This window comes from Herpailurus yagouaroundi, unplaced genomic scaffold (genome assembly GCF_014898765.1).
Source record: "Herpailurus yagouaroundi ecotype Mexico unplaced genomic scaffold, PumYag 162, whole genome shotgun sequence".
NCBI lineage: Eukaryota > Metazoa > Chordata > Mammalia > Carnivora > Felidae > Herpailurus > Herpailurus yagouaroundi.
This window is the reverse complement of record NW_024412403.1, coordinates 8,055,051-8,075,029: the sequence shown is the minus strand read 5'-3', so window position 1 is coordinate 8,075,029 and position 19,979 is coordinate 8,055,051. Positions and strand designations below refer to the sequence as shown.

General features: G+C 47.6%; 1 long non-coding RNA gene across 1 annotated transcript; it reads left to right on the top strand.

The window, feature by feature from the left end:
• Nucleotides 1-10,280: 10,280 nt before the first annotated feature.
• Nucleotides 10,281-16,521, top strand: LOC121035942 (uncharacterized). The gene is made up of 2 exons (XR_005793152.1): nt 10,281-12,264; nt 15,451-16,521. It is a non-coding gene; the product is annotated as an uncharacterized LOC121035942 (long non-coding RNA).
• Nucleotides 16,522-19,979: the final 3,458 nt, after the last annotated feature.

Sequence of the window (19,979 nt, the reverse complement as noted above, 5' to 3'; positions counted from 1 at the left end):
GAACAATTGCTTTGTCTTGCCGAGCTCTACAAAACCTGAAACGTGGCTCTAGAAGCAATTCCATCCCACCTGTCTTTACCAGTCCCCAGACGTCACCTCTTCATCTCAGAATGCTTGTAGACATTGAGACATGGGAAACAGAATCGTCTTGACCTTAAGAAAAAGAAGGAAAGCTCAGAGCGCCTCGGTGGCTCAGTCGGTTGAGTGTCTGGTTTCAGCTCGGGTCATACGAGATCACGGTTCGTGGGTTCGAGTCCCATGTTGGGCTCTGTGCTGACAGTTCGGAGCCTGGAGCCTGGAGCTTGCTTGGGATTCTGTTTCCCTCTCTCTGCTCCTCCCTCACTCGCACTGTGTGTGTGTCTCCCTCTCAAAAATAAGTAAACATTAAAAAGGAAAAGAAGGAAAACTTTAAATTGTCCTAGACCCCTGATTATAGGCAAATATGCCCCCCCAAACTCCATGTTTGGGAAAACTTGGATACTTTCTCTGTGCCTTTGTGATATAGACTTTCTATCTCCATTTTGTCTAGGACCTAAGAGCCACTCTTTGAAATTCAAACTTTAGGGAGATGTTTCTCCCATAAGAGAGAGGGGAAAAAAGGAAGTTTTTGGAAATTGGGCAAATGAAAAATCTTAAATGTCTTCTCCACCAATACTGGTAGAGGAAGCTTTAGCCATCTCAACAGGTAACCTTCATTTATTCCATCTGCCAGAAATTCAGTTTGGCCCCAACTGCTCTTTCCTATATGAGGGGGTTTTGCATTATTATACTCAGTTCATGGCTAAAATTTTAAAACGAAAGCTCTAATATTCATTTGCGTCTATATATTCATGTGTGTTTCTGTATGTATGTTATAGATGTGATATTTTTCTACCTCTGAATGGTATTGGCAACATTCATTTGTGAAGAGTTCTATTCAAAAACAAACTTGGACAAACTTGGACAAAAACAAACTTGTTAAAAACAAACAAGGCCTTATAGAAATTAAGGACTGGGTATTCTAAAACTCTCAGAAATATAGAAGCCAAGCCAAATGCTTTTCAAATTCATGAATTTCGTGATGCAGGATAATCTTTGGTAAATGAAAGCTTGTTGAAGTCTGTTAGTCTAATACGTGTGTCCTCATGGAGACATCAAATGGAATTCAGATTAACAACTACTTGTGTGGACTAATCCAATTCATGTTATCTTTTACAAAACTCATCAGCAAGAAAAGTAACCTGGATGATGGCTGATATCTTGTGGAGTTTTTGTGAGCAATCTAAGCATCATAGTTGGGAGCAAATGAGTTAGTGGAAAGGAGTTTTCAGGTAAACTTTTTAGCAATAATTATATTTTATGGTATGTGTCCTTAGAAATAATTTCAATTCTCTTTCTAACTTGAAACTTTAAAGTTTTGCGGAGTTAGATGATGAAAAAGTCGTTGAATACCCAATCAATTACTGAACACAAGTTTATCTGTTTTTGGCTTCTTCTTACAGAAGAACTAAAGATATTCGGGTCTGTTAGTAAACATGTCTTGTGCCACGCTGAAAGATGGTACTATTTTTTAAAAAGGCATATGTTTCTAGAAATTATGAAATGTATTCATAAATTTGCCAATCTAAAGAATGTGGGTGTAACAGGCTGTTCACAACTGCTTACTTCTTAGTTTTGCTAGAAATTAAGGTTTCTAAGGGTTACGAATTCTAACATACGTGATTACAGCTACTAGAAGTAATAAGGAAAACAAGTCTGGATGCAAGGAAAGTAAGATGTTTTTGGGTAAGAAAATGTATAAGATATGAAGATGGATTTTTGTTAAGGGAAAAGAAGGTAAAATTGTCCTAAAGTAAAACTAGTAAAGAAAGTTGGGAAGAGAAAGAGAATTTTATTTTGTGTGGTCAAGGGGGCTAAAAATGCACTGAGTTGATTATAAGGATTATAAAATTAAGCTTAAAATCCGTAGCGTATTTATGTAAAGCTAAAACCTGATTTTCTTTCAGCTACTAAAAGGATAAACTTTTCTTGGACTATTGATCTGCTCCTGATAAGAGATTTGTTTTTCTTTACCTTTGAAGTAATCTGCCTAAAAAGCAAAGACTTCGTGTTTTATCAAAATGATTTCCTGGGGCGCCTGGGTGGCTCCGTCGGTTAAGTGTCTGACTCTTGATTTCAGCTCAGGTCATGATCTCACGATTCATGCGACTGAGCCCCATTGCTCTGTGCTGAAGTGAAGAGCCTGCTTAGGATTCTCTCCCTCCCTCCCACTCTCTGCCCCTCCCCTGCTTGTGCGCACTCTCCCAAAATAAATAAGTAAACGTTAAAAAATGATTTCCTGTGTTCCTTACCAGCAGGTCTTTGATTGCTTGAGAAAACTGGGTCTTAATATTAAGAGTTAAACTTTGCCCACGGCTATGTAACCTTTGAAATCTTTTATTACCACTTTGGTCAAAGAGATAATGAAGTATTGTTTCATAATGATTTGTGATGTTTGTGTGGACAATGTTATTAACATAGGTGTTTTGGAAATTTTATGAAATTCCTAGAATTCTGATATGTCCTAGTACAACGTTATCACTTGTAATTCGATTATTATCTGGAAATGTTGCATGTTACAGAAATATGCAAATTTGATAATGAACTCTCATCAGATCTTTAAAAGGTCCATGGCCATTTAAAAATCTTGTGCCAGGGGCTGCTGGGTGGCTCAGTTGATTGGGCGTCTGACTTCAGCTTAGGTCATGATCTCATGGTTTGTGGGTTCCAGCCCTGCGTTAGGCTCTGTGCTGACAGCTTGGAGCCTGGGACCTGCTTTGGATTCTGTGTCTCCCTCTCTCTCTGCCCCTCCCCTGTTCATGCTCTTTCTCTCAAAATGAATAAACATTAAAAAAAAAAATAGTAATAAAATAAAAATCTTTTGCCATTTACAGTTATTGTTTTACTGTAATGCTTTTGCAAGCATCTTTTTGTTATTTTTAAAATTTCACTATTATTATTATTATTTTGGTTTCATCTTTAGTGAGGCTCGTGGAAAGAACCCTTGAATTCAGGTGTCTGATAACTTTAAGATCAGATCATTGATCTAGCTGCCTATATATCTCAGAGTAACTTGGTAAAATACACCTTTGTGAACAAAGATGAAACATTTATCTTTTTCTCCCTACCTAATCTCTCCAGAATTCAGAAACTCTCACTGAGTATTCTTATTTTTATGGCAAGATAGTTATTTGCATAAGTTTAATAAGAACCTGTTCTCTTTATTCTCCTGTTCTCTAACAATTGGAAATTGGTTCTGTTACCAAGGCTTTGACTAGAATGTCATATTTGAGAGAGATGTACGTAGATTCAGATATGACCAAATAGCTTTAAGGAACTAAAGTTGACTTTATGGAGCCAATGAAGTCCCTTGGAAAAACAGCCTAGTATCCTGCTTACAGACTTCCCAGAAGTCTTGCCAGGTGCCTAAGGAAGGTCACTTCCTGGCAAGTGCAGGAACCTTAGGATATTTTGGGATCCTTAAGAGAGGAATTCACCTAAATCTACAGGTATTGCAGGCCAGTCTGGCAAGTCCTTGGTTTGGCTTCCTGGCCTTTGGAGGCTTTTAAAAGTCCCATTTGAGGTTCCTTATGAAAAGTTCCAGTGAAACAGACTAAGAGTCTGTATGGTTAGGTGCTATTCTTGCTATACTTATATAAATAATCAGGTCAAGTTTATTCAGACTAGACTTCTTTTTCTTTCTTTCTTTTTTTAATGTTTGTTTATTTTTGAGAGAGAGAGACAGAGAGAGAGCATGAGCGTGGGAGGGGCAGAGAGAGAGGGAGACACAGAATGTGAAGCAGGCTCCAGGCTCTGAGCTGTCAGCACAGAGCCCCACGCGGGGCTCAAACCCACAAACCATGAGATCACGACCCGAGCCAAAGTCAGACGTTTAACCAACTGAGCCACCCAGGTGCCCCAGACTAGACTTATTTTTCGAACAAATTAATTTTACTGTAATTATCTTTGGTAGAAATTGGGTTATTTTGGAGTGAAAACTTACTTCAATAAGAACTATTAATGCAACTGGTGGATATTAAGTTCCAATTCTGTTTAAAGTTTTATTTACCTGGAACTGGACTGGATCCTGAATTCTTCCAGCTCCTTCAAATACCTGGCCACAGATCTCCAAACTACCATTTCCAGGTTTCTCCCACCTTTTGACTTGGAATCACTAAAACCAAAAACTACCCTTTCGCCCAAAGTCCCACAAACTGAATATGAACAACTTGATATAAACTTCACAGAAATCAAAGTAAAAGCTCATGTTTACACAATCGTGATGCCTGTGGAAGACCCATCAGAAGGATCACCAGAGGCAAACTGCAAATTCAAAGAGATCTGTCAGATTGCCAGCACCTGCCCTCACTATCTGAAGATGCTTCCAGCCTGACATCTAGAAATGTTCTTGACTGGGTGCCCCCTGGGCTCAGAAACTGATTTATAATTTGTTCCAATCACTAACCTTTGTTTTTCTTTTGTTTCCATGGAAATGCCTTATTAGATACCTGATTTCTCCTAACTTTGGGAGTCCACCTTTAAGACATTCTCCTGGAATGAGACACAGCTGTTTCACTGAACTGACCTGTTCTCAGGACTGAGTGATTTGTTCAGCGAGATAGGGAGCAACCTATCAATTCAGCTTCTGGACTGTGACAATTCTTTAAAGTTTCAAAAGTGGGACTGAAGGAGGAGAAAATATCCCCCCCCCCCCCATGTGTCTCTTTGGCACAGGGATGGTTTCAGGCTGGTTGTTTTTGAGAAACTCTGAAAACCGAGTGGAAGTTACCTTTTTATAAGAGATATTTGGGGCACCTGGGTGGCTCAGTCGGTTAAGCGGCCGACTTCGGCTCGGGTCCTGATCTCGCGGTCCGTGAGTTCGAGCCCCGTGTGGGGCTCTGTGCTGACAGCTCAGAGCCTGGAGCCTGTTTCAGATTCTGTGTCTCCCTCTCTCTGACCCTCTCCTGTTCATGCTCGGTCTCTCTCTGTCTCAAAAATAAATAAACGTTAAAAAAAAAAAAAAAGAGATATTTGCGTCCATGAGGGAGGTCTCCACGTGTAAGGTGTCTCCTTCCAGGTACCAGGAAGAGCAGGAGGGCTAGATCTCCGGACTGTTATCACTGGAGCAGGCGGGGACCTAAATCTATAAAACAACCTTACCGTGTTCACTGTGCTTTTCTGGGCCACCTCCCATAACTGACTCCCCCCAGCTGTCCAGCATCTTTGGACTTGGGCTGAAGGTGGGATTTAAGGTGGTGGCTTTGCCTGTTTGTGAGAGTTACTCAGTTTTCCTGGGTCTTTCTCACGTAACCAGGAGGTATACAGATTACTAAACTTTTGTTTGATTTTCTCTTCTTAGTATCTCCTGCCTCATGTCTATTTAATTATTAGAGCAGCCAAAGCACTTAGAAGGGAAGGAGGGAAAGCTTCTCTTACCCCTGCATTACTTCTTGCATTTCCTGAGTCTCAGTCTCCTCTTCTGTAAAACAAAGAGTTTGAACGGTTATCGGCTGGTTCAAAAGTTCTGTGAGTTTCTTGTAATCACGTCAACCAGATATGATCATTATTCAGCATCTGGAAGTAATGCTCCCTCTGCTAACTCCCTGGAGCATTTTATCTATGTGTTAAAAATGGACATTTATCACTTTCTGTCTTAAGTTCCAGTTATTCATGGACATTTATTTCTTTTTTACCCCCTCCCCAACTGGACTAAGTGCTCTTGGCAGGGTGTCTTTTCCATCCTTGTATCCTGCCACCTCCCCCCCGATCCGCCAAGCCCCAGCATAACACTTGGCATACAACTTTCGTCCAGTAACATTCAAGTGTGGATGAAAAATGCATGAGTGACGATGGCCACTATTCACTCTTTGTCCTCGGGCGGGGTGACTTGATTTAGAATTTTTCTTACAAAAAGTACATTCTTTCTATTTGATATAATTTAATATATGTGTTCCAAAATGCAGAGTTAGAGACAAATCTCCGTTTTCAAGATACTAGTGTTTTAGAAGAATCTCAGTGAACGGTTCCCTTACAGGGTCTCTTCCTTACCAGCCTTTAAATCAAAGCAACGTGTTGTTCAAGTTTTCTGGAAGATGTTGCTCTACCAATTTTGTCTCGCCTGCTCTCTCTGCCCCAAGTTGATGGATTACTGGTTGGCAACAATTCCCCTCTCACTGCGGATACAACACACCATTGATGTTGGGTGAAACCAGGTTGGCTGGCTTCAGCCAAAGGAATGTTAGCAAATGTGATACAAGCAGAGGTCTTAGATGTGCCTGTATGGTTTTCCTTGCCTCTTGTGCCCCTGCTATTTATCATGCAAAGAACATGGGGAAGAGACCACAACACAAACTGCAGCCCAAACTGCAGCCTAGATCGGCCAAAGCACAGCCAACCTGCAACACCACGATTAAAGACTCAATGAACAAGATACTGGCTGTTGGGGTTGTTTGTTATGCAGCATTATTGTAGCAGTAGCTGACCATTACTTCCAATTTCTAATTTTATCCTTGTATATGTCTACTTTTCCCCAAAATTCATCATGATTATCTTTGTGCTTTTGGGATAGAGATAGATGCCTTGCTTGGACATCCTTTTTTTTTTTTTTTTTTTTTTTTTTTTGGTTGTGACAGGTTGGTCAAGCAGGTGACTTCTAGTGACCAAGCCTGCATTTTGAGAATTGAGTTGAGTATCTTTGATTCTCTATGGTTGTGTCCATGCTTAATTTGTTCTTTATATTTTTTTAGACATTTTAATTTTTAATGTTTATTTTTATTTTTAAGGGAGGTGGTGTAGGGAAGGGTCAGAGAGAGAGAGAGACAGAGGATCTGAAGTAGGCTCTGTACTGTCAGTATGGAGCCCCATGCAGGGCTTGAACTCATGAATTATGAAATCATGCCCTGAGCCAAAGTCAGATGCCCAACTGACTGAGCCATCCAGGCGGCCCTGTTGTTCTTTATCTTTTAAAATAATTTGCGGGGGCACCTGGGTGGCTCAGTCCGTTAAGTGTCTGACTTTGGCTTAGGTCATGATCTCACAGTATGTGAGTTCAAACCCCGCATCAGGCTCTGTGCTGACAGCTCAGAGCCTGGAGTTTGCTTCTGATTCTGTGTCTCCCTCTCTCTCTGCCACTTCCCCACTTGTGCTCTGCTCTGTCTCTCAAAATAAATAAAAAACGCATTAAAAATTTTAAAATAAAATAAAATAATTTGGAACACAGCCTCTGGAAACATTACATGATTCATTAAATTTTCTTTAAAAATTAACACACATAGGGGCACCTGGGTGGCTCAGTCGGTTAAGACTCAGTCGGATCATGACTTCTGCTCTGGTCATGATATAACAGTTTGTGAATTTGAGCCCCATGTCAGGCTCTGTGTTGACAGCTGGGAGCCTGGAGCCTGCTTCGGATTCTGGGTCTCCCTCTCTCTCTGCCCCTCCCCTACTCATGCGCGTGCACACGTGCTCTCTCACTCTCTCTTAAAAATAAACATTAAAAAAATTTTTAAATTAACACATATATTGTATATCATATTTTATGAACTCTGAAGTTCCAAATCACTCTTCCTTATTTAAACCAATGGATGAAAAAAATTTAGAAAATAATAAATAAATAAACCAATGGATGAAATACTTTTCCTAGGATTAAACAATTAAAAAATAAACTTGGCTTAAAATAAGGGCATTCATATATTTCTTAAATGAGGTGAAATTTATATAACATAGAACCAACCGTTTTAAAGAAGGGCATTAGTTTTAATCTACTCTAGTAACTGGCTGGCTATTGCTTGCATCTTAAATGTCAGGGTAACCACGATTTGGGGTAAAAAGTAGAATCAGAGGGGGAGAGGAGAAGAAAATGCCAAGAGGAGTTCAAGAAGAAGGAGAGAAGGTAGGACCGGGAGGAGAGAAGGCTGGAAAAGGAAGACACCCCCACATGGTTACTCCGTGGCTGTCCCTCTGCTCACAGCCCTGGGCTCCATGGGCTGCGGTGGGTGGAACCAGGGTCCGGATGCCCCCAGAGCCACCCAGACAACGTCGGCACCCCCAGCATCCATTACTTAAGTCAGTTTCTAATTGCATATAATCTAGGAACTAGTGGGGGGAAAATTGAACTAACAAACATTATTTATTTTTTTTCATTTGCCTTTGCTTTTTTTTTTTTTTAGAGAGAGAGAGCGAGAGAGCACGAGTGGTAGAGAGAGGGGGAGAGAGAGAGAGAGTCTTAAGTAGGCTCCAAACCCAGTCAGAGCCTGACGTGGGGCTGAACTCATGACCCTGAGATTATGACCTGAGCGGAAATCAAGAGTGGGAAGCTCGACCAACGGAGCCACCCAGGAGCCCCTCACTTTTTTTTTGAGAGAGAGAGAGAGAGGGTGAGCAAGCACCTTTGCATTTTCAAGCGGGAGGTTAAGATCTTGAAAGTCCCCAATTTTGACTCGGGTCTAAGATTTCTTCTCTATTCGCTCAGGTTTGGAGCATTTCCCTAACTTGTGAGACTTGAGTCTATTTGGCCTGGATGGTTTCTAATCCTCCTCCCACATTGCCGGGCACCCCTCTCCCTCCTCCCTGCAGGCTTGCTGACTGATCTCTGCTTCAGCTACTGAGCATGAGTCTATGGCAGGGCCTGGGGACTAGGTTGAACTCCTTTTCCTGGTAATTCTACCACGCTATAAGCTTTCGTTCACACGAGCTTGACGTGGGGTTTTCCAGGGGCTGCGTGATGTGTGACATCACAACAGTTGAAATGCAGAGGCAGACACGAGACTTCGGCTTCTGTTCAGCCAGACATTCAAGAGACTTGCACACATTTAAAATACTACCATCTCTGCAATTTTTTTCTTTCGGAAAATATAAATAAACAAATGTTTTTCATAAAAATAAGTTACGTACATTAACATTTAATGGGCTTAATATTTGAAAGGTTTCTCACTTCCTTAAAAAAATTTTTTTTCTTTAAATTTTCTTTTTTTGAACGTTTATTTATTTTTGGGACAGAGAGAGACAGAGCATGAACGGGGGAGGGGCAGAGAGAGAGGGAGACACAGAATCGGAAACAGGCTCCAGGCTCCGAGCCATCAGCCCAGAGCCTGACGCGGGGCTCGAACTCCCGGACCGCGAGATCATGACCTGGCTGAAGTCGGAAGCTTAACCGACTGTGCCACCCAGGCGCCCCCCCCAAAAAAATTTTTTTTAATGTTTATTCATTTTTGAGAGACAGAGCATGAGCTTGGGAGGAGCAGAGAGAGGGGGAGACGCAGAATCTGAAGGAGGCTCACGGCTCTCGGCTGTCAACACAGAACCAGACACAGGGTTCAAACCCACGAACTACAAGATCATGACCTGAGCCGAAGTCAGACGCTTAGCCAACTGAGCCACCCAGGCGCCCCCCAAATTTCTCCCTTCTAACGTGGTAAATACCGATGGTTGTCTCCCACATAAACAAAAGCTCTTTGGAGTCCTGAAAGGGGTGTACGATCTGGAAGCCTGAGGACGGCTGGCCAGTGTGCCTACACTTTCCTCCCCCACAGCTGCTCAGCCTGGTGGAAAGAGAAAGAGAAGATTATGGAAGGGGCCCTGGGTACTCAGCCTCTGCTCTGGTGAGGTCCTGAGTAGGTCTGCGCTGTGGGGCTGCACCATCGTGGGGCTGCTCTTGGTTGGGGGGGGGGGGGGGGGGGGGGCACTGAGCCTTTCCAGTGCTGGGCTTTGCAGACCACCTGCTCCAGACTCTCTCTGCAGGTCCTTCCAGGTCACCGGCCCCAGCAGCAGCCTGAGGCTGGCAGAACGTGGCATTTGCACTGAGAGAATTAATATATAAATGGACAATGGAGAGACTATATATATATATATATATATATATATATAGACATAAAACCTCGGGCTGCCTGGGTGGCTCAGTCAGCTGAGCGTCCGACTTCCACCCAGGTCACGATCTCGTGGTTTGTGGGTTCAAGCCCCGTGTTGGGCTCTGTACAGACAGCTCGGAGCCTGGAGTCTGCTTCGGATTCTGTGTCTCCTTCTCTCTCTCTGCCCCTCCCCTGCTCGCACTCTTTCTCAAAAATAAACAAGCATTGGGGCGCCTGGGTGGCGCAGTCGGTTAAGCGTCCGACTTCAGCCAGGTCACGATCTCGCGGTCCGTGAGTTCGAGCCCCGCGTCGGGCTCTGGGCTGATGGCTCGGAGCCTGGAGCCTGTTTCCGATTCTGTGTCTCCCTCTCTCTCTGCCCCTCCCCCGTTCATGCTCTGTCTCTCTCTATCCCAAAAATAAATAAAAACGTTGAAAAAAAAATAAAACAAGCATTAAAAACAAACAAACAAAAAAAACCCCCCAAAACCCAACATAAAACGTCTGCAGCAACCAGCCCCAAACAGTCAGGACTTGGTCAGTGACTCGCAGCTCCCCTAGATTTTGCCTCTGCTTCTAACTCAGCCAACCTGAGAAACCAATCCCAAAGGATGCCGCCCTTCTGGTTAGCTTCCCTGCCCCCACACCCTCTGACCATGGCCCACACGGAGCCTTCCCCCTGGTCCAGTATGAAGCTTTGCCACTCCCTGCTTTGCTTGCTTTTGAGTCTCTGCCAGAGCAAGTGTTACGGGCTGTGTCCCCCAGAAATTCGTATGTTGAAGTCCTGATCCTCCCTCTCTCAGAATGGGGCCTTATTTGGAAATAAGATCACCGCAGATGTAATTAGTTAAGATGAGGTCATACTGGGGTAGAGGGGGCCCCTAATCCAATATGACTGGTATCCTTATAAAAAGGGGACATTTGGACCCAGATGAGAACGCTGTGTGAACACGAAGACGGAGGCCTGGGTGAGGCATTCACCAGCCAAGGCACGTCAAAGTGTGCCCACAAGCCACCAGCCGCTAGGAGAGAGGCCTGGAACAGCTTCTCCCTGGCACCTTCAGAGGGAGCCTGGCTCTTCAGAGACCATGATCTCAGACTCCTGCCTTCCAGAACTCTGAACGCGTCAATTTGGGCTGTCGGAGGCACGTGCTTTGTGGTACGTTGTTACCAGAGACCTCGCAGGGAACGCAGCAGGTGACGGTGGCTGACTCCTTTGCTAGAGCAAGCTGCGGGTAAATGATGATCTTTGCCTGCTCTCACCGCCGGTCTTCGTCTATTTCCACAGCACCCACCGCCCTGCAGTGGGAGGGCCAGGCCTTCAGACGGAGTTAGCAGGACCCCGGGCGGCCAGGCTTTTTGTCAGAAGCCCAGAGAGTAGGGGGCTGCAGGAAGCATTTTCTCAGGCTGGGGGTGTGGGGCTCTGACCTGGCCGGGTGATGCCCTGACAGGCTCCGGACTGATCTTCGTGTGGGCCCCGGGGCTATTCTGCCGTCCCTTCTGCGGCTGGTGACCCAAGGACCTCCCATGAGGCGGTGGGGACCTGGGCCTGGCTCAGGGAGGTGGTGGGCAGACCGCTGAGCAGGCCTCTCCCCGACCCCCAGACCCCAGGTGCTCAGGAGGTGGCTGTGCCCCTGGATCGGTGCTGCCCTTGTATCCCTATGGCGTAAAGCGTTCGGGGCTCATTCAAAGGTGTCTCTTGTCCGACTGAGCGCCGCTGCCTCCCGCAGGGGCTAACTGGAAACAAGTTATTTTGAGATCAGCACAGGCTGTGCAGATAACAGTAACAGTATTTTATTGCTGAAGTAGCGTGAGAAATGTTGGGGGGGGGGGACAAGAATGTAGATGAGTTTAAAAATAGAAGGCTGTAATTAGCCAAGCGTGGATTTGTTCTAGAAGGCATCGATTACTACGGCAACCACACATCCGGGATTTTCCAGGACAGCCTCCCTTCGGTAGGACCCGATTCTTTTCAGTGAAGGTGATCCGTTAAACGTCCAAATGCAATCGAATGTTATGGAGTTACACGACATTGCGCGTGAATTCACTCACTAAAGCCACATAAACACTTGATCGTGTCAGGACTTCTTGTCTTTCTTTTTTTGCTATGGAAATCTCGTCGCGGCGGCCGGCCGTGGTCTCTTCCGACCGGTTAAGAGCTGGTTCCGAGGCTAAGACTTCAGGTCGGTGTGTGTCTGAAGCGGGGAACCCCGAGAGACGGCGAAGGGGAGAGTAGTCTTCAACTTCTTGACCTTCTTGACCTGCAGACGTTGACATCTTTTTTTTTACTGGCCGTGATTCCAAGGGATCGGCTCTCGAGTCTTTGCTGTATTCCATGGACGCAGTGCCCCATGCAGTGCCAGAGGGGTTCTGCAGGGGACACGCATGTGGCTCGTTGTGGCAGGTATATGTGCTTACCCACGCAGGGACAGGCGTGTGCTGAATGGGGGGTGCGTGAAATCAGCCCTGCAGAGCCTGGAGCCCAGAGCTTGGGGCCAGAGAGACCAGAGCGCCTTGGGGGCACCGGCAGGCGAGGGTGGGGGGCGGCCCCCCACGTGGGGTAAGAAGCCATCTTTCTGTTTCCGGCCTCCGTGGTTCTCCGAGGAGGGAAGGGTTGGGAGACAGATGGAGGCCAGCAGGAGCCCAGGGCCCCGGGGGGGGGGGTGGGGGCTCGTGTTAGCACCAGAAACCTACATGTTGGAAACTTGCACCTTCATGGCTATTTGCATTTTTAAGGATTCCCCTAGTTTTCTGCAGCCTTTTATTAACATTCTTTTGCAAATATCAGCTAATTTTGGTGATACTCAGGAGATAAAAGGAAAGACACTTTGATCTAGGATTGGAATTTTGGTGGGTATAATGGAAATCTGAGTTTTATTTATTTATTTTTAATTTTTTATTTATTTTGAGAGAGCACAAGCAGGGGAGGGGCAGAGAGAGGGAGAGACAATCCCAAGCAGGCTCTGCACCATCAGCTCAGAGCCCGACTCGGGGCTTGAACTCATGAACTGTGAGATCATGACCTGAACCGAGATTGAGGGTTGGATGCTTAACTGACTGCGCCAGCCAGGCACCCCTGGAAATCTCAGTTAAAAAAAAAAACTCCATAACTCCAAGGGGAAGGCAGATCTTGGAGGGAGGAGCCTGGGACTCTGGGAAGGACGTAAGTTGAAAAACATGCCCCTCTCTACAAGCATCTCTCTAGACTTCTTCTCTGCTTAAACTTCAGGCGGGGTTTGCACTTTGGTTTTTTTAAAATTTATTTTTATTTTTTTAATATTCATTTTTGAAAGACAGAGAGAGCGAGCGAGCACAGGCAGGGGTGGGACAGAGAGACAGGGGGACACAGAATCCGAAGCAGGCTCCAGGCTCTGAGCTGTCAGCACAGAGCCTGATGTGGGGCTCAAACCCACGAACCGTGAGATCATGACCTGAGTCGAATTCGGACGCTTAACTGACACCCAGGTGCCCCTGTGCTTTGGTTTTACCACGAAACTGTTCCGTGTTCTTTACAGCTGACTGTGGCAGCCTTGGGGGTGGCATCTCAAAAAACTTGCCCCCAACACTAGGTTTTGGTGGTAAAACAGATCTCGAGGCGTGTGGACCACCAGCATCCGGAGCTCTGGGGCATCCTGGGCATGGCAGAAATCCAGCCTCCTCTTCAGACAAGATTGAATCTGAAGCTCTGGGTCTTGCGACCTCAGGATCTGCATTTTCAATACGCACCTAATTGATCTTTAAGCACAGTGGACTTTAGGAGCCACTGCTGCTAACGCTCAGAAAGTCGACTTGAACTCTCAACCCAGTCTTACCTCCTCTGTCCCAAAAAAAGGGAAGGACCACTTCAGGGCTCCAATGCCACGTGCCCGAGTTCCTTCTGCTGAGTGGCGTGGGCATGTGCGTGCCTCTGTAAGGCTGACGCCCTGCCAAAAGATAGCCACAGGTGGACATGCCCTCAGTGAGGCTCAAAAGACGTGTACTATTTCCAAAGATAGCAACACCAAACCCGTGCTGATGACTGTGTGTCTATATGAGTGTGGCTGCACAGCCTTATATAGCGAGCAGGGGCTGCAGGAGGGATCGGCGGGAGAACAGCGTGTGCAGTGAGCTCCTGAACGTGCCATGTGCTCAACGCCCTGATATGGAAGGTCACCATGTGTCTGCGTCTGTCTTTGGAGATCGCCCAGCCTAGTGTGGCAAACAGCTCATAAGTGCCTGTGGCGAGCAGAGTGGGGCAGCTGAGCCGTAGCTTTTGCAAATGGGAGTAAACATCTGGAATGGCTTTTTGTGGCAATGGGGCTGTCATCAGTGTTACTGACAGATGCGAAGGAACCTCGTTTGGTTCTGGAGGATAGCTAACCCACGGGGCCATGATAGGTAAGTTGAGGCAGGTCCCAAGCAGCTAGCTGCCGTGCCCTCTGGCTCGAGTGTCATTTTCTCAGTCATTTCTTGGTTCAACCATCTGAAACAGCACACCCGCTTCCCTTGCCTGCCTTCAAAGCACTCAGCGCCCTCGGGCATTAATGCAGGTGTTCACCATCAAGTCCCTTCTGGAACGTGAGCCCCAGGGAGGCTCCCAGGCTGCGCCGCTTGTCACAGGATTCCCAGTGCCTAGAGTGTTAGTGAATTCTCAGTAGATGGTATCTCACGGGAAGGGTCATGGGCTCAAGCTGGGACCTGCCCACCAGACGTTACTGCTCTGAATGGGTCTGAGCCATGTCAGCGTCCCTGGCACGCCTAGCTGTACACGACAGTGTGCAAACCTGCCGCCGTGGGTTGTATGCTTCCTCTACACCTTGTCCTCGGGGCGGGTCCCGTCCACATGGAGCCTTCCGCTCGTCTCCAGTGTCCCCCAACACACGATTCTCGCTTCCTTCTTCTGGCTTTTGTCTTCTTGTGCCTGGATCCCCCAACTCCAGTTCTTCCAGGGCAGCTCGAGCAGTTCCTTCTGACCAACCCATCCCCATCTTCGCTGACTCCCAGCACTCGCTGGCCTTGGGGCCCTGCCACCGGGGTGGTGCTGCCTGGCTCTGGCTCTTCCAAGGTGGGAGGCAAGTGGGAGTGACGGACCCCCGAGTGCTGGGGCCTGAGCATCCTTTGAAGTCCCTCCTAATGCCTTGCGTGTGTTGGGGGGGGGCACACAGAAGGTGCGCGTGGAACCCTGTGGTTTTAAGTGTTCAGGCTCCCTCCTTATGGGGACTACAGACAGTTCGCTCACGTCTTCCTCTCTGAATCACTGCTACGTCAGGATCCCTTGTTGAATTTGTACAGTTTTTACCAAAGTTATCAGAGGCATGTAGTGGAAGGGTAACAGACTGGAGTCCCTCTCCCCGCGTGATCACACTTCCCAGGACATTCTTCCAACCCTTCTTGTTCTTCCTTCTGGGCGTTTCTTCCTGTGTTGGTTTCCCATGGCTGCTTTTAAACTTACCAAAAACTTAGTGGCTTAAAACAACACAGGTCTATCGTCTTACAGTTCTGGAGGTCAGAAGTCTGAAATGGGTGTCACCGGGCTAATGTCAAGGTGTTGGTGGGGATGGTTCCTTCCAGAAGTTCCAGGGGAGAATCTGTGTCTTTTTGCCTTTTCCAGCTTCTAGAGGCCACCCGTGTTCCTTGGCTCGTGCCCCTTCCTCCATCAGGCACGTCCCTTGGACCTCTGTTTCCGTGGCTCTTCTTCTCCGACCCTCCTGCCTCCCTCCCCTATCTTTCAAGGCCTCTTGTGAGTATGCTGGGTTCGCTGGATGATCTGGGATCATCTCCCTGCCTCAAGGTCACGGACTTCATCCTATCTGCAAAATCCCTTTTGTCATGTTAGGTTCCAGGGATTAGGACCTGGTCATCTTTGGAGACCATGAGTCTGCCAATCATACCTCCATATGAGCTTATACTGTTATTTTCTCAGACCCCTCTTTTTTCACACGACCTGCTGATTTTTCTATTACGAGAGTAGAATTTCTATTTGCCCCACCTGTTCCTCCCCCACCCCCCCGTCCACCCCCGCCATCTACTCTCAGTATTAAGACAGTGGAATAATTGTTTCCTGCAGAGCCAACTCATTTACTGAGATTTCATTCCCTCTCCTGGAGAACATTTTCTCCCTGGACTTCTAGTTGCCTTTATCTCTGTCCTGCAGTTTACTCCCATGTTTCTCCCAGACCCTTTCCTCCTCCAAGAGCCCCTGGACCTCAGCTCTTTCAGGGCCAGGCTGTGCTCTGGGCACCTCACAGCAAGGTGCTTGGGTTTCAAGGGGGAGAGAGAGAGGCAGAGATGGGGAAGGAAAGATACGGAGAGAGAGGAGAGGTGTGTGTGGGGCGCGGTGGAGAAAGGACAAACTCCAGAGCACTGAGGACACTGGCCGAGCCGCTAACTGCCTTTGTGGCCTGGCCCTGGGAGTGGGCAGCGCTGCTCCCGATGCTCTCTAGACATCGAATTCTATTCACGAAGGCTCTGTGTTCCAAGGGGAGGCGGACAGAGACATCACCTCCTGAAGGGAGTACGGCAACATCCGGGAAGAACATGTGAGGACAGAAATACTACAGTCACCAATCTCGGAAAATGCTAATCTACGGTACAGCGTAACACAGTTGTGTCCCCAAAGAAGAAATTTGTTCTCTAATAGACTAGTGGTAGCTGAATAAAAAAAATTACTTGTTTTACTCAATGCCACTTGCTTTTCACCGTATCCCCAGATGCAGCGTGTGCTTTCCTGTGTCCATGGACAACACCAGCACCAGCCTCCGGGAGCCCTTGTGTCTCGTGTTAGTCCCCTTCCTGCTGTCTTTATTTTATATGACCTTATCTCTTTTTCTTTGCTTAGTGTTAGAAAAACTGTTTTTAAAATAATCTTTTCCTTCGAAGGATACATCCAGAAATGGTTGCTCTTTCTAAATATCCTTGAGTATTTGTTTTCATCGTCTGAGAAAATATAAAGCACTCTTGACAGACTTTTGTTTCACGAGAAGACTGATAATGGGTCAACGGCTATGCAGACTATAACCACTCCCCACGACCCCTGTGTGGATTTTGTTTCAAAATCCACGCCTTTGAAAATAAATAATTCCATACAACATCATAATTATAGTACAGTATGTAGCATGTGGACCAGTTGACCCAAATCAGCATCAAATACAAGCCTCAGATTATTTGGGCAAAAAGCAAACCTAATAAATTATGTGTTTTTTATTTATTTAAAACAATTTTAACGTTAATTTATTATTGCGAGACAGAGCATGAGCAGGGGAGGGGCAGAGAGAGGGGGAGACCCAGAATCTGAAGCAGGCTCCAGGCTCTGAGCTGTCAGCACAGAGCCTGATGTGGGGCTTGAACTCACAGACTGCAAGATTGTGACCTGAGCTGAAATCAGATGCTTAACCGACTGAGCCACCCAGACGCCCTGGTTTTTTTTGTTTTTTTCACAGTACTTACAATATTAAGTGCCATATGATGGCAAGCAGCAGCTGCATACAAGCCCCTCTGTGATTATGTATTTTGAGTGCCCCTGAGGTCACCAAAGGAGACCCTACTTCTTTGAGCCCTACAGATATAGGGGCTGCTCAGACATCTGTGACACCTGTCTTTTATCTCAGCTCCTGATCACAAAGGAAACTGCAGTTGGCGCTTGGGAAGCTTCAGCCTGATCAGTGGCCTGTATGACCCTCTGCCATGAAGGATATCCAAGTGTGCTTTGCATTCCCGGCCACCCTGTACAGTGGCGCATGTCACGCACTGAGCAACTTCAGGGACACCATTCTCATAGAGGTCGTCCTAGGTTTTTTCCGGCCGACAGCAATAACGTATCTTGAGGAAGGGATGCCTTTTCCTAATTCACGTAGAGGTGCACACTGCCTGGTAGAGGAAAGAACACTGTGACTGGAATCAAGTTTCCCCAGATTAATAACAATGTTTAATGCTTATGTCACCTTGGCGTTCTTAATCTTTTCTGTAGTGCCATACACAGTTGATTTATTGACTTGTTTTCCTTTTTCCTTTGACTTAATGGTCTTTCTCATTATTTTCTGAATATGGCTGTGCTTTGCTTCCTGGAACGGGAGAAAGAAACGGTTCCGATTTCTGCTGCTCAGAGGGAAGTTTGGTTAGCAGAGAGCCTTCGGATTCATATCCCCAGAGTGTGACCACAGGTGGCTGTGAACACTGAGTAGGTTCATCTGGTCTCAGAACCCCAGAGGGCAGAAGAGCACCCTTCTAAGGCTTGGAGAGTACTGAGTAGGGATTTGCACTTTCCGAAGGATTTGCACTAAGCGGAGAGATCCCGCTTAGATCTCTCTAGAGTCCCTCCTGGGGGGGGGGGGGCCTTTTCCCTTGTGTTCTCTCTTCCCTCTTCCTAGGAACCCAGTGCTTTAATTTACCTCCCCTCTATCAGAAATTCAGGGCTTTAATACATCTCATCTGTCAATGAATCTAGACAGGATGATTCTTAATCTCAGAGAACCGCTAATGGTAACTTCAGGCATTTCCAGGGAATGTTTTTTTTTTTTTTTTAATGTTTGTTTATTTTTTAGAGTGAGTGCGGGGTGGGGAGTGGCAGAGAGAGAGGGAGACCCAGAACTCGAAGCATGGGCTCCAGGCTCCACGGTGTCGGCACAGAGCCCGACTCCGGGCTCCAACTCGCAAACCGTGAGAGCATGACCTGAGCCAAAGTCAGATGCTTAACCGACTGAGCTCCCCAGGCGCCCCTCCAGGGGATGTTTTAAATGGTAGTGGTAGTGGGCTCTGACTCACCTGCAAGTGGCTTAAGTAGTAGATTCGTTTGGCTCCACGAAGGTATCATGTTGGGCCTGAAACGAATGTTCATCTGATATGAATGAATATAAATGGGACAATTTTAATATCCCCTTAGGAGTTCCCTCGGAGAAGTGTATCTGAGGAAGCCCATTTTTTTGCACTCCGTGGCTACGAAGTGGCCCTTTCATAGCCAGGGCACTGTCACCACAGCTGGGGTCCACGGTCTGCCTCCTCCTTCCTCCAGGTCCACGCCAGCTTGGCACTGGGGAACCAGGTGCAGCACGGGAGGCTGGAAACACGGAAGGGGCTCTGGTGGGTACCGGTGACAGGCTGTCTTCTACTGGACATCTGAGGTTAGGCTCGGCGGCTGGCGCCTCGGGGACGCGGGATCAAGTGTGCAGCCGGTTCCCTGACCAGTGCATGGCGGCATCTGGCCAAACCTTTCCCCCCAGACCGCAGGGTCCTGAGGCTGCTCATTCAGAAGCTGCCGGAGGGTGGGGAGGGTTCCGGTCGGAGACGCTGAGATGCAAAGCCTGGCTTTGTGCAATGGACAAGTTCCTCAAACCTGTCTGCACCTCGGTTTCCTTGTCTCTAAAACGGGGAGGACAAAGCGCGCCCTGCAGGGTGGTTAAAGGATAGGTGAACCCTTCTGGGGAGACGCTTGAGCACCGTGGAACGCGCAAACACGAGCTGTGCTCATCACATCTCAGATGAGGTCGACCCCGTATTTCCTGCTGGAATGTTCTCTCGTGCCTCAGATTTTCAGTGGGTGTAGTGGCAAGTGGCGACAAAGATTCTGAGAAGCCGGGAAATCATGCGAGCCGAGGCCCGCACCGACGCCTGCAAACCCGGTCGCCGCTTCCGGCCCCGGGAAGTGCACGTCCAGGGCCTCGGGGTCCCCGGGGCCTGGCTGGATGCGGCAAGAAGAAGCCAAGGCAGCCCCGACGTGCCTGCTGTCCTGGGGGCGCCTCCATCACTTGTACCGGAGCCACGGCACTTCACGGCTCTCGGTTCGAGGGCGCGGTGCCAGCCAGCGACGGACCAACGGGAGGCCAGGATGTCCGCGTTGCTCTCGCGAGAAGCTCCTCGCCGGCGTGGTGGCAGCGGCCTTTCGCCGCGTTGGGCGGAGCTGCGAGGCGGAAGGCAGGAAACCCTCGCCCGACCGGCGGTCACGTGACCAAGCCTCGCGACACGGATTGGTCGGTAGCTTCCGGGCCACGCCCCGAGGGCCGGGCCTGCGCACCGGGGAGGAGGGGCGCTGCCGGCGGAATTGTGTCCTCGCGCGCACTTCGGTCGCGTCGCGCTGGGCGTCTCGCGGTTCGGGTCGCAGTTGGCCTCCGAGCTGCTAAGTCTGCGGCTTGCCGGCACCTTAACTGT